General features: G+C 47.8%; 1 protein-coding gene across 5 annotated transcripts in view; it reads right to left on the bottom strand.

Moving 5' to 3' along the window:
- The window catches only part of LOC146035697 (uncharacterized), a 102693-nt gene extending 95781 nt beyond the window's left edge, over positions 1-6912 (bottom strand). For 4 of the 5 annotated variants that reach the window (XR_014460702.1, XM_083159285.1, XM_083159284.1 and 1 more), the window contains exons 1-2: positions 4820-6019; positions 1574-1781 (exon numbers count right to left, since the gene is read on the bottom strand). The gene's annotated coding sequence lies outside the window, so the exon portion shown is untranslated. Of the gene's footprint in view, positions 1-1573; positions 1782-4819; positions 6020-6790 lie in introns of those variants that run through there. The other variant, XM_083159286.1, reaches the window with a different exon arrangement.
- Between the last annotated feature and the right edge of the window lie 7706 nt (positions 6913-14618).

Below are 14618 nucleotides of genomic sequence, written 5' to 3'. Positions count from 1 at the left end.
TTCTCTGTGAGGTTTTTTCAGGTTTTCAGGTTTTTACCTTGGGCCAAGTCGTCCCATTCACCTCCCTAGGCATTACCAAGGTTATTTGTTACTACTACACTGCTCCCACACTCCTGCAGCCTAGGGCAGACACACTCACATACTAAATTAGCATATTGGGCCTGATTCATTACCTGACATGCAGCAAACTACTGATATTCACGAATGGACACGACTTGGGAGCATTTTGCCACTCGTCACCATTATCGGTGAGGGTCCTGAGGGATTTTTCCCTGTTTTCTCCTGAATACGCGGTGACACTATTGGCTCGTGTTCTCCGTGCCTTTTTTTCAGGTTTTCAGGTTTTTACCTCAGGCCAAGTCGTCTCACTCCCCTCACTTGGCATTAGTCAGGTTATTTGAATCAACAGTTGTGGAGATGTGGGCATTTCTTTATTCTATGCTAGTTAGGGACTGCCCCTTTTACCCTGGATTCACCACCCACCATAACCCATACAACCTTTTTTTTTCTTTTACCATTGGGGTTTGTCAACCTCTTTGTAGCAGGAAAGAACGGCAGTCCAGTGGCTAATGCGCTACTTTATGTATCTGACCAATACACTGATCTAGTATGACCTACCCTCCTGGGGGTCAGGGGCACTGGTTGTCTAGCCGGCCTATTATGGTGTATTGGGAGGAGAGTTGGGGCCTCGGTACATTCTATTTGAGAATGGCCCATAGGCATCACATTGGATCAGTGTACATCGTATCGCTGATAAACTGGCCGTTCTTTCTTTCTCCCACCAAGTGTTGCAAAATAAAAAGGTTGACTGATTTTAATGGCATTTCTGTTGTCGGTGTCATTATTTGTAGATAAGTATTTGATTGTATTCATTAGCAAAAAAGGTTAAATGTGTGTGGTTACACTCAATGTCACATCTGCTGATAAGTTTCATTCAAAATATTTACCCCATCCAGACACAACCAATATGATTTATTGCTAGATTTACCCAATATCTTTGAAATCCTCTTCATTGTTTAAATTGAATACCAAATGTTACAGTCACTACTTACACCTGTACTAAATATTACTTTTACACATCAATAATGACAAAATCATTGGCTCAATAGGCAGCCTAATGTTAAAAGCATTAGGCAACATTTTAAATGAGTTTGTAGATTCCGATGGTTCGGAATGACAAAATCGAAATATGGTCTAGTGTGTGCGCCTCCTGTAAGGAGTCATGTTGGGAGGTATGCATCTGGCAGTGAACAGTATTTGCTGCCGTGGCTGACTGCCTCTCATTTCTCCTGTTCTGCCACATGAGGCATGAGAAAGGTTCCCTTTACAGGGAAGGATATGACCATACACTACCTACAAGATCTCATTGTGTATGGCCACAATATTTGCTGGTTTCAGGATATCAGATAAAATATCTGCTGGTCCGACTTTCTCGGCTCCTGATTGGCCTGCTAGGCGGCCAATAGAATTCAGTCTGAGGAGAGGCGCCGAATATGAAACATCTCAGCATCTCTCCTCAGCGCGATGCAGAGACAGCGGAGACAGCGGGGACCGGCGACAGCTTCAACATTACCTGGATTACGTCGGATCAAGAGAAGACTTCTTCAGCGCAGGACCAGGTGAGTAGGATTTCCTTCCTAAGCTCCAACATGGATTTCTTCGGACCCGGACACCGCCATGGACCTGGAGGACGACACGGACCGTCGACATGGACCTGGAGGACGACGCAGACAGCCGACATGGACCTGGAGGACGACACAGGACATCAGGACCAGGGCTACCTACGGGATAAAGAAAGGTAAGTATCAGTATGTATGTAATGTGTGTATTAAACTTTTATTTAAAATGGGTGTCAGTGTGTTTTATTTAACTATTTTTTTTACTGTGGCACTACAAGACCCAGCGGGCCCTTTAATGCCCAGCAGGCTGGGACTTGTGGTTCTCCAAGTCCCAGCTTGCTGGGGAGGCTTGCTGGCACTTGTAGTGACACAGTAAAAAACAATAGTTTGATCTATTTTTTACACCACTATCAGCTCGATGCCCACCGCCCAGGGGCATCGAGGACAGCACCAGGCTTCAGCCTGGTCAGGTAAGTCCTGGATTGGGGGGACCCCTTTATTGGGGGGTCCCCATTCCCCCAGGGCCCCTGGCCAGGCTGACAGGTCGGTAGGGTTAATGCTTTGGCCGGGGGGACTTGCATAAAAAGTCTCCCCCCGGCTGTGGCATTACCCTGCTGGCTGGTTTTGCCTGGGGCTGGTTCTTAAAATACGGGGGACCCCTACTCATTTTGTCCCCCGTATTTTGGGAACCAGCCCCAGAGCAGGAGCCTGGGGCTGGTTGTTAAAAATCAGGGAACCCCTATTTGTCGGGTTCCCTGATTTTTAATTACCAGCTCCAGGCTCTGTCAGCCTGGAGCTGGTTTCGGCTGTGGGGGGGACCCCACGCTGTTTTTTTTTTTATATTTAATTTTTTTTCTATTTTTTTACACTGAAGCCTGCACGGATCTGACTGATCCGTGCAGGCTTAAAGCAAATACGACAGGAAAATGGTGTTCTATTTTCCTGTCGTATTTGCGTGGGTGTTTCACACCACTTAGCAGCCGTATTATCCATACGGCTGCTTAGTAAATCAGAAACCACCATTCTTTTGAATGGTGATTTCTGTCGTATCCTATCGATGGTGTAGACATTCGTATTTGTAAATACAAATACGAATGTTCCATCTTTAGGACTACGAATTGTTGTATTTTTGGGATTGTAAATCCCGAAAATACAAATTCGTAAAAAAAAGGTGTATTTCTGCCTACGAATACACCTTTTTTCTACGAATCCATTTTGGTAAATGTCCCCCAATATGTCGGAATAGTTTATGCTGGTGTAGGGTAAGCATGGGAGGTTTAAGTGGAAGAAGAAAATATTAGGGGTCCAGAGGGACGGCAATACCCAACAGGTTAGAAAGCAAGGTTTCCACCTCTTTCCTCCTGTGTCGTGTCTTAGTGTGAATGGGTGTGAGTGAAATTCGCAGGGGTAATGCTCTGGGAATTGCACACAGGTTTTTTGTAGGGTTATTCCTGGGAATTACATGGGTGTCCGCCAGTGTGAACCAGGTGCGACCTGGGATTTTCACACAGGATGTAAAAAAGCAAGCTGATTGGGGAATGATATCAGGTGACATGTGAGGTCCATTTAATGCTGCAGAGAGGAGATGGCACACAGGAGGGATGAGGAGGTGCTGGAGCTTCTGGCTGTCAGAGGGGAGTGGGAAATAAAGAAGACTGTCTCTGTCAAGAATTTGACAATGTACTACAACATATCAAAAATACTGTCTGCCTATGGCATCCATCAACCCAGCAAGAGGTTGTGAATGAACTTAAAGCACTTCGTAAGCAGTACTCCAAGGTGCATTATCTCAACCGTCAGCCATTATTAAAGCAATGCAGTGTGCTTTCCCCACCCATGACTTTGTGGTGAGAAAAAAGACCCCTTTAAATGACATCATCTTAGCCAGCCATTTAAAGCTGTTCTTTGAACAGCCAATAAAAGTTGCTCTTAGATTCCTCACACTTGTTGGCAATGCAGACCTGGGAACTAGTATGAATGGGGCAGACCCAGGAATTTCCTGGGTCCAAGGTGCAGTGTGAAATGCGGTCTGTGAGTTTAAACGATCTGTGCCCTGGCAAAAATGCGGGATTTTGATGGGCAGAAATGAGAACATGGTATTACTTAGACAATCAAATACAAGGAACACCAGAGAAACCAGTCTAAAGGGGTGCACACACAGGCTGCAGCTTGCGGATTTTGAGATTTTGCTTAGTCAAAATCTCCCAGTCCCTGCCAGAGATAAGCCAGTGGCCATTTCCAGCAGTAGCCAGTGCATACAGCCAAATAGCCATGGTATGTTTTCCAGTCTTATGTAAGTGGACGTCCTTGAGGATGCTGTTACACCACTTTCTTGCGTGGTGTAATCGATAAAACATACACCAGAATAATAAAATGAGCTTCCTTTATGAGGTAATAGTGTGTTATATACTTATTATCAGAGCCGGTGCTAGGGTGTTTGGCGCCCTCCTGCAAAGCAGTGCCAGATTATGGTCCATATGGGCCTGGAGCTGAAATTTATGAATGGCCAATTGTGCGGTGTGACAGGGGGTGAGACCACCGGCAAGGCATTGAGACTAATGATGTGGAGGAAGTGACTAGTGCGTCGGTCTCCAGCCAATCCAGATGCCCCCCCCCATATGTACTCAAACTCCCTCCCTACTCCTTCCCTCAATTGCTTAGGAGTTCAACTTACTTAGCCCACCTAAAAGAGCATTTTAAAAATGTAATTTAAAAATGTATTTATTTAAAATTAACATCTGTTTCCTGCACAGTACCACTGTTAGGGAACCAAATTGGCATATCTCATGGCCCGATCTCGCCGGTGCTGAAAAAAATCAGCAAATCTGGACCTATATAGCCACACTTAGGCCCTTATTCTGGTTCACTCGCAAAGGCAAATTCCATCTCAAATGGACAAAACCATGTGCACTGCAGGTGGGGCAGATGTAACTTGTGCAGAAAGAATCATATTTGGGTGGGGTTTTACTTCAAAGTGAGATCTATATTGCAGTGTAAAAATAAAGCAGTCAGTATTTTCCCTGCACAGATACAAAATAACTCATCCAAATCGAACTTTCTCTGCACATAATACATCTGCCCCACCTGCAGTGCACATGGTTTTGTCCATTTGAGAAGGAATTTGCCATTGCGAGTGAACCAGAATAAGGGCCTTAGTCACTCGGACTCTCGGGGGGTAAGTTAATGAATCAAACCCTTACCTGCCCACTTCAAGTCCAGTTACTGTAGCATTGGAACCGATTGCTGCTCTGTTCATCCACTTTGCTTCTAGCAGGACTCCATTGACTTCAGCATAAGAGAAAGAAAAGGGTAAGTTGGGAAGAAGGGGAGGATGAAGAAGGTGCAGGGCAACAGAAAGAGTATGAGGGTCACATAAGAAAAATGTGTGGTGAGGCAAATAGCAGACAATGGTTTTGGGGGTCAAATATTGTAATGGTGTAAAACAGAAAAGCAGGGAAATTCCAGACAAGGGATGAGGGGCTGACAAAGATGGGAAGTACAGATAGGCTGGCACAGACAAGGGACAGGCTGAGCGACTGGCACAGACAGGGGACATGCAGAGAGGCTGGCACGGACAGGGGACATGCAGAGAGGCTGGCACAGATAGGGGACAGGCAGAGAAGCGGGCAGAGAGGCAGGTACAGAAAGGGGACCTGCAGAGATGGAGGTACAGATAGAGGATGAGCAGAGAGGGATGTACAGACAAGGGGTGGGCAGAGAGGGAGGCACAGACAGGGGATAAGCAGAGAGAGTGGTACAGACAGGGGACGAGCAGAGAGGGAGGCACAGACAGGGGATGGGCAGAGAGGGAGGTACAGACAGGTGAAAGACAGAGAGGCAGGCACAGACAGGGGACGAGCAGAGAGGGAGGTACATATAGGGGATGAGAAGAGAGGGATGTACAGACAAGGGGTGGGCAGAGAGGGAGGTACAGACAGGGGACAGGCAGAGAGGGAGGTACAGATGGGGGACGAGCAGAAAGGGAGGTACAGATAGGGGACCAGCAGAGAGGCAGGCACAGACATGGGATAAGCAGAGAGCGGTACAGACAGGGGACGAGCAGAGAGGGAGGCACAGACAGGGACTATCAGAATGACCGGCACAGACTTGTGACGAACAGAGAGGGAGGTACAGACAGGGGACAGGCAGAGAGGGAGGCACAGACAGGGGACAGGCAGAGAGGGAGGTACAGACAGGGGGAAGACAGAAAGGCAGGCACAGACAAGGGACGAGCAGAGAGGGAGATACAGATAGGGGACCGGCAAAGAGGAAGGCACAGACATGAGGAGAGAGGGAGGCACAGACATGGGATGAGCAGAGAGGGAGGCACAGACAGGGGATGGGCAGAAAGGGAGGCACAGACAGTGGATGGACAGAGAGGCAGGCACAGGCATGGGATGAACAGAGAGGGAATTACAGACAGGGGACGAGCAGAGAGGGAGGCACAGACAGGGGATGGGCAGAGAGGCGGGCACAGACCCGGGGCAAGCAGAGAAGCAGGCACAGACCAGTGAATGGCAGAGAGGCAAGTACAGAGAAGGGATGGGCAGAAAGGTTGGAGAAGAGACAGGAGAAGAGCAGGATGGCATGCACAGACAAGGATCAGCAGAGTGTGGCATAGACAATAGAACAATAGAAAGGTGAGCACAGGAATGGAAGGGCAGGGAGATTGGCAAAGGAGACGACTTGCATAGAGGCTAAATGTAGACAGGATAAGATCATAATAGCTGGTTCACACAGAACAGCAGAAAGGATGGCACAGACAAGGATATGCAGAGATACTGTCATCAACAGGACAAGGGCAGGAAGACTGGCATATGCAAAAAATGGCAGAGAAGCAGGCCTATGCATGAAAAAATTAAAGACTGGCACGTGTAAGAAATGAACAGGGCTGACATATGCAGGAAAAGGGCTGCAAGGCTGGTATAGGCAGGAAAAGGGCATGGAAGGTGGAATACACAGGAAAAAGGCAGAGAGGATGGCATGGGCAGGTAAAGGGCAGAGAGGCTGGCACATGCAGAAAAAGGGCAGTGAGGTTGGCATAGACAGGAAAAAAAGAGCAGAGAGGTCAGGTAAAGTAAGCAGGGCTAGCATAGTCAGAAAAAATGCAGAGGGTTTCACATAGGCTGGAAAGGGGCAAAAACTGAGAGAATAGCTGCAGATATACTTACCGTGCCTTGTTCCAAGTGCCTTAGTTGCTGCAGCCTGCAGGCCATTGGAGTAGGAATGAAGGGAGTCATGCAGACCAGACTCCTGCTGGAGCTCCGGCGTGGATCACTTCACTTTCAACTAAATAACAAACAAAGCAAAAACCTTAAAACATTTTGGGACATGGCTACATGGGAAAGGGGGGTAGACACAGAATATTACCAGTGCACATTACAACACACAGTATTATCCATTACTCACATTACACAACACAGTACTGTCAATCCGGGATTGGGATCCGCGAGATCCCGAGATTTGGCCCCAAAATCGCTGGAAAACTCCAATCCCGGGATTTCGGGACTAGACTGCGCATGCGCAGTCTAATGCCGGGCAGCGTCTGAGCACTCGCTCAAACACTGCCCAGCTGACCCGGCACGCAGTTCTGCACAGCTTGACGTGATGCTAAAGGTCATGCTGTGCTGGTCGCAGCCCTACACCGGCTGCCCTGCTTGCTCCACTGCCACTGGCCTGGTTACTCAGTGCAGCACCCACCCCACTCAACGGCTGCTCCACCTGGCCCACCCCACAGCGCACCACCCGTTGCACCAAGTATGTGAGTAAATGTGCAGGGTGGTTGATTGGGGGGGCGTGGGAGTTTTTTTTTTTTAATTAGGGATGCCAATCCCAGGATTGAGCATTTTTCAATCCCAAATCCCGGGATTGTATGGGGGTTGTCAATGTCCCCAGGGAGTATGCATGATTTGTTGATCATACCACGCCCACTGATATTTTAAATGATATCGCTCTGAAGGGCCAAAATAAGAGTATTTAAAAAAAAATCAGAGTGGAGCAGAATAAAGTGGAGAAGTTACAGGATAGTATCGTTGGTTAATTTACATATAACAGATATTGTACATAAGATATAAATACAGTATATAGCAGCCGGGACACTGGCACAACACTGAAAGAGATAGACGTCCTGGTTGTAACGCTAATACTGGAACCTAACATACGTCACTGGGCAACAGAGCGGACACTCTATAGGTAGGATATTACAAATATATATAATTAAGGTGTCAGTGGTGCTACTGAGCCACAAGGCTGACATTCCTGATGTACATGTCCCTATGGGCTGGGCGGTTTTCTGGTCCTCAGAGCTGTCAATCTACAGCCAGTGTCTTGCAGAGCCTGCGATGGGCCCACGTCACCTGTGATGCCCACACAATGGGGTGTATTCAATGCTTCCTGCTCGCTGTCACAGCTCGCAGGGTCAATATTTAACTGACCCCCTGCACACGCTGTTTCCCCCTCGATAGGTTTTTAGAGTTAAAACAGCGAGTCTCGTGGCTAAATGCAGCCGTGATCCTCGCTGTTTGGGGGAATCGGATTTCCCCGAAGCACTGAATAGGGTAAGCGGCCGGAGTGGGAGTTCAACGGCGATGATCGCTTGTTTTTCGGGAATCCTCGCCATTTAACCCCCTCACCGGCCGCATTAAATACACCCCAATGAAAAGCATGGTCGGAAGGTTTTCTGTTTAGGTCAGGCATGACCAAACAATGGCCCTCCAGCTGTTGTTTAACTACGAATCCCCTCATACCTTGCCAAAGCTTTGCTATTAGGGAATGCTAAAACTACGGCAAGGCATGCTGGGATGTGTAGTTTCACAACAGCTGGAGGGCCACAGTTTGGACATGCCATGCCTGGTTTAGGTGTTACACGATGGTGAAAAGCTGCACTGCTGCAGGCTCTCCCCCACCCCCAGCCTCCATTTTACACACCTGACTAACTTAAAATGGGCCTCTGCTTCCATGGTCAACCCAGTGCGCCTGGTGTAATAGGCACAAAGGATCCGGATGGAGAGGGTTAATGTACCAGCAGCCCCAGCCCTGGCGGAGAGCACTGCGGGGATAGTAACCTCACCTGTGGTGTGTGGCGGGGGTTGTTGGTAAGGGGGATAATAAAAGGTGTAACTCATGGGTGCGTATGTCAAGGAGGAGAAAACCTCAACTGTAATCTGGCGGTATGTTAGAGGAGATTGCTGCTGGACACAGCACGCAGCAATTTGGTGCAGCTGCAGCCCAATACTGACAGCCGGGGCACCGGCAGAGGATAAGGATACTTCCTGGCTGTCAGGGCCCAGGGGTATGCATGTACATAGCAGCACTGGCCTTATTGCTGCAAGTGAGCTGCCTAGCTGACTGGATGGCTCAACTTACCGTAACACTCGGCCTGCGGAACAATAAAGAAGGAGGTCGCCGGCGCCGCAGCGGAGGAGGGGGTCCACGGCGGCAGGTCGCACAGTGGAAGGAGGTCGCCTGTCGCCATAGTGGAGAAAGAGGTTGCGGCGTACGGGTACCGCAGCTGCGGACATTGGACAAGGGGTTGGTTGCTTGCTTGTAGTATAATAAAGGAGGACACCGCACCGGCACCGGTCCGGCAGAGCGCCCTCTAACTTCCGCTCCGCAGCTCCTGTCTTGGAGCATGCGCTCCACTGAAGCCACCCTCCCCCTTCACTTATAGACATATATAGAGTACCTAAGGCAGCAGCGGCGGGTTCTCCTGTTTCGATGGGTGGCTGAGCAGCAGCGGCTTCCCTGTAGGCAGCGCCGGGCATCAGCACCTGAAGGCAGCGCCGGGCATCAGCACCTATAGGCATCGCCAGGTGGCAGCAGCGGGTCCCTTGGAGGGAGTGCAGGGAATCAGCAGCGTGCTCGTATGCGCCCCCACCTAAATCCGCTACTGGCTCTCATGCTGCAAATGATTGAAGCAGAAATCTACTGGGCTGAAGCTGGACAAATCCTGTTTTAAATCATTTTCGGGGAACCTAGCACAGTTTGCTGCCAGACGTGGGCCTGGAGCTGCAGCACCACCTGAACCGCCCTATTGTTAATCCGGCCATGCCACTATTTGCTGTGTATAATTCCAAGGGTGCCGCCATGTATGATGTATAATTCAAGGGGTGCTGCCATGTGTGACATATAATTACAGGGGTGCTGCCATGAGTGATGTAGAATTCCAGGGGTGCCTTATCCATACAAGGATGCTGCCATCTGTGCTGTACAATTCCAGTAGTTCTGTCATGTGTCCTGCATAATTCCAGGGATGCTGCTTGTGTGCTGTATCAGGTCAGGGGTGCCGCCTTGTATGATGTATCAGGTCAGGATTGCCACAATGTACCAGTCCAGGGGTGCCATATAATTCCAGGGGTGCTGCAAAGTGTGTCATCTAATTAATGGGGTGCTGCTAAATCGGTCGTATAATTTCAGGGGGGTTGCTAAGTGTCCTGTATAAATCCTGGGGTGAGCCAAGTGTGTTGTATAATCTATGGGGTACTGCTAAAACAATTGTATAACTCCAGGTTTCTTGTCTTTTTTTTAAATTAAAGCCATGTAATTCCAGGGTGCCGCCATCTGTGCTGAATAATTCCAGGGGTGGCACCATCTGTTTTGTATCAGGTGAGGGGTTCTCCCGTGTATGCTGTATCAGTTCAAGGGTGCCACTATGTGTGCTGTATCAGGTCATGTTTGCTGTATCAGTCCTGGGGTGCCACCATCTGTGCTGTGTAATTCCAGGGTGCCGCAATCTGTGCTGAATAAATCCAGTGGTGGCACCATCTGTTTAGTATCAGGTGAGGGGTTCTGCCATGTATGCTGTATCAGTTCAGGGTGCCACTATGTGTGCTGTATCAGGTCAGGGGGTGCCACAGTGTTTACTCTACCAAACCAAGGTTGCCAACATCTGTGCCGTATAATTCCAGGGGTGCCACCATGTGTGCTGTATCAGGTCAGGGGTGCTGCTAAGTGTGCAGTATTAGTACAGGTGTGCTGCTAACTGTGCAGTATCCAGAGCAAGCCCCAGTCATATGGCATCCTATTTCAAGCCTAGCCTAGATCCGGCTTAGATTTGGGGGGCATTGCTGGCCACTGACTACCCACCCAGCCTGAAGGAGCCCATTGGAAACATGAAAGCACGCCCCCATGAGCACTGAGCTCCTTATAATCTCGCCTGTGCTTCATGCCTGAAAGTCCTTATGCTGAGTCACAGTGCTGGCTACTGTGTCTGTGTGTGTGTGTGTATATGTATGTATGTATATATGTATATATATATATATATATATAGGTAGGAACGGTGCGGCACTCCCAGCATAATAAAGAAACTCTTACACACCAATAGTGGTCAACGTTTCAATTTTTCTATAAAAATTGAAACGTTAATAATATGTATTTTTCTTTAAAGCATATAAACTAAAAATTGGGCACAACAATAATAATATAAAACCCTAACAGTATAGTCCAATGGGTTGTAGGGTCTGATTTTATTGTGTTTGTTTATACGTGATCCATCCGATCACCTTTTAACATGTTTTTTTCTAAATTGTTTGTTTATGCATTGTAGGTTGCCAGGTTACGCTGGCGAATCCGGGACGCAGCAGAGTGACGTGGGGCGTTGCTAAGCAGTCTGGGGGCAGCTCCAGCTGTGTGTGGAAAGCAGAGAGGTGCCGTCAGCACGCTGGTACAGCGTGACACGTCATCAGGATGCGACGCACACACGTGGACTGTCAAACAGACGCCGGCGGCCGCAGTTACTTGCAGGTGAAACCGGTAAGCTCAGGTGATACCTGATTGATTTGTGGGGGCGGGATTTCTTGTCTGCTATATATGTACTGCTGTTTTTTAATTGCACTTGTATGTCCTTGAGAACGGGGTAACACCCGAAACGCCGTTGGATTAAAGGCTTTTTTACTTCACTGAATACAGTCTGCAGAGTGCCGCTTTCTTCATATCTATATCTATATATCTATATATATATATATCTAGATATATATATATATATATATATATACAGAGGCGTAACTAGATATTCGTAGGCCCCATAGCAAAAGTTTGTAAGGGCCCCCTATTTAGCAACTGATGGTGATAAATGTATGTAAAACATATTAGTTAGACAGCAAAGATGGGCCCCCTTCAGCTCTGGGCCCCATAGCAGCTGCACCCCTTGCACCTATGGTAGTTACGCCCTTGTATATATATATATATATATATATATACAGTGCTCGGAATGGGCCGGTATAGGACGGTATGTCATACCGGCACTTCTTAAAGCACTGATTTTTTTTTTCAGCGGCAACAGGTCCTAACTCCCGGCAACTGTCTCCACCCCACTCCACTCAAACACTCAGCACTAAAACCACTCCCCCACACACAACCACTGTGACACAACCAGCGTGGCTGTCTGTCCCCACCACCCCCGCTCAAACAAATGACCGATTATTTGGTAGGACACGGTAGACCCCCCCCCCCCCTCACCCTTACACACCCGGTGGCTCTGCCGCCTTTCCCCCACACACACCCTGCAGATCTGTGCAGCAAAAAAATCCCCCCCCCCTTACACACCCGGCACAGGAGCTGCACCCCGCACACATTGCAGCTCTCCCATCCTCGGGAGCCGCACACCCGGCAGCTCTGTCAGGCACAGGAGCTGCACCCCGCACACACCCACCCCGCAGCTTTCTCAGGCACGGGAGTCGCACGCCCAGCGGCTCTCTGTCGCAAAGGAGCCCCCCAATTACGGTCCCGGCGGCTCTGCGGCACAGGAGCCCGCCACCCCCCCCCCCTGCTTACACAACCAGCGGGGCTCTCTTCACGGCAGCCCCTACTCGATGGCTGTGTTCAACAGCCACTCCTCACCCGACCGCATCCAGGCAATGCACCAGAGAGCTGCAGTTGTTGTATGTCATTTTCAGTGTCCATGTGTCAGGGTTACTATGTCTGTCTGTTTGTCGGCATCAGTGTGTCAATGTCCATGTGTCTGTCTGTGTGTTAGCATCTGTCTCTGTGTCACCATCAGAGTCAGCATGTTGGGGTTAGTGTAGTAGCATACGTGTGTCTGTGTCATCATCATCATCATCCATGTGTCGGCATCGGTGTGTTAGCCAGTGTCAGAGTTAGTGTGCCAGTGTCCATATGTCTGTGTCGGCATCCGTCTGTGAGTCGGCATCAGCGTCTGCCAAGTGTCTGTTAGTTGTTATTGTGTCATACATTCGTATGTCAGCAGCTTTCTGTCGACATCAGTGTGTCAGTATCGGTCTGTGTCTCAGCACATGTGTGTCAATGTCTTTGTGTCAATGTTTCAGCATCTGTGTATTAGCATCTGTCTGTGTCCGCATCTCAGTATCAGTGTGTCAGTGTGTCAGGGTTTGTGTCGGTGTCTGTGTGTCAGCCTCTTTGTATCCGTGTTACATGTGTCATTGTGTGCCAGCATATTTTTGTACGTGTGGCTGTGTGTATGTCAGTGTCACATCTGTCTGTGTTGGCATCTTTACCCCAGTCTGCCTTACCACCTCTTTCATCTTAAGTGCAAGGTCCCTTTTAAGTGACCACGCCAATTTCCCCAGCACTATCTTGTGCCCTAAAATGGGCACCAAATAACTTTCCCTGCTGTCATCCTTTCTGTCCTTGCTGTCTCTCTCTCCCTGTCGTCACTCTCCCTGTCCCTATGTCTCTGCTGTCACTCTCTGTGTCGTTGCTGTCACTCCCCCTGTCATCACTCTTTCTGTCCATGTCATCATGATTGGCCGGTGATAAAGTACCAGGCACTTTATCACTTCTCCTCCCGTATCACTGCTTCATACATCTACCCCAAAGTGTGGCATAATGTTATTTTTGGCTCATTACATGGGAATTTTGCATCATTCTGTTTAGCATAATGTGAATTTTTGCTTATACCGTGTGGCATATTGTGAATTTTTACTCATTCAGTGTGGCATAATGTGTAAGGGGCATTAGAACTAGATAGTATAAGGGATCCAACTATTGTGGTGCATAATGTGTATAAGGGGAATATTGTGTGGAACACTACACTTACACCTTTTCTGGAGCACGCCTAAGGCGCGCATAATTAAGGCCATTCCTTTTCCATACCCCCACTTCAAAATTTCCACTTCGACCACTGTATATATATATATATATATATATATATATATATATATATATATATATATATATATATATATATATATAGGCCTTGATGGCGGCACTCCCAAATAAACAAGCAGAAAAACATGAATACTGCAACATTTCAATGTTTTTATTCACACATTGTCTTCAGGCATATAACGTCTTCAGGCATATTGGTTATATACCTGAAGACGATGTGTGAATAAAAACATCGAAACGTTGCAGTATTTACGTTTTCCTGCTTGTTTATTTGGGAATGCCGCCATCAAGGTCTATGCTATGGATCTTCTGTTTGGGAACATCCACTAGGAAGGCACCCTGCATCCTACGCTTATATTGGAGTGCTACCCCTCTGGACTGTACAGTATATGTATATATATATATATATATATATATATATATATATATATATATATATATATATATATATGTGTGTGTATATTTTTATTTATAAGGTGTCACAAGTGTTTTGCATCACCATACAAAGGAACAGTACTGGGAGACAAACCTTAACATTACAGTAAATGTATAACAAAAATAGAGTAAAGGTAAAATGAATGCCACAATTCAATACACATTACAGCTTTAATGTAAGTAGTGAGGACTTAATCGTTGTGCTGCTAGGGGCTGGTGGCCAAAGATGGAGATGAGTACTGTATGTGGATGAAGATGGTCGCTAAGTGTTTGAGTATTGGGGGCCTGTTAGTGAAATATGAAGAGAAGAGGGCTTTGACAACAGGAGGGAAAAGGGCCCAGGGACATCTCCAGTGCGAATGCAAAAATGACTCGGAAACAGCCATACAGGCCACTTTGTGTTTGCAGTTTAGAGATGCTGCCACGGGACTCCAGTGGCAGTTTGGAGTTATGTCTACTACTCACTGTTCTGCTTAACAG

Source organism: Crinia signifera, chromosome 9, assembly GCF_055691185.1.
Source record: "Crinia signifera chromosome 9, ASM5569118v1, whole genome shotgun sequence".
Classification (NCBI taxonomy): domain Eukaryota; kingdom Metazoa; phylum Chordata; class Amphibia; order Anura; family Myobatrachidae; genus Crinia; species Crinia signifera.
This window is presented reverse-complemented; position numbering and strand designations above follow the sequence as displayed.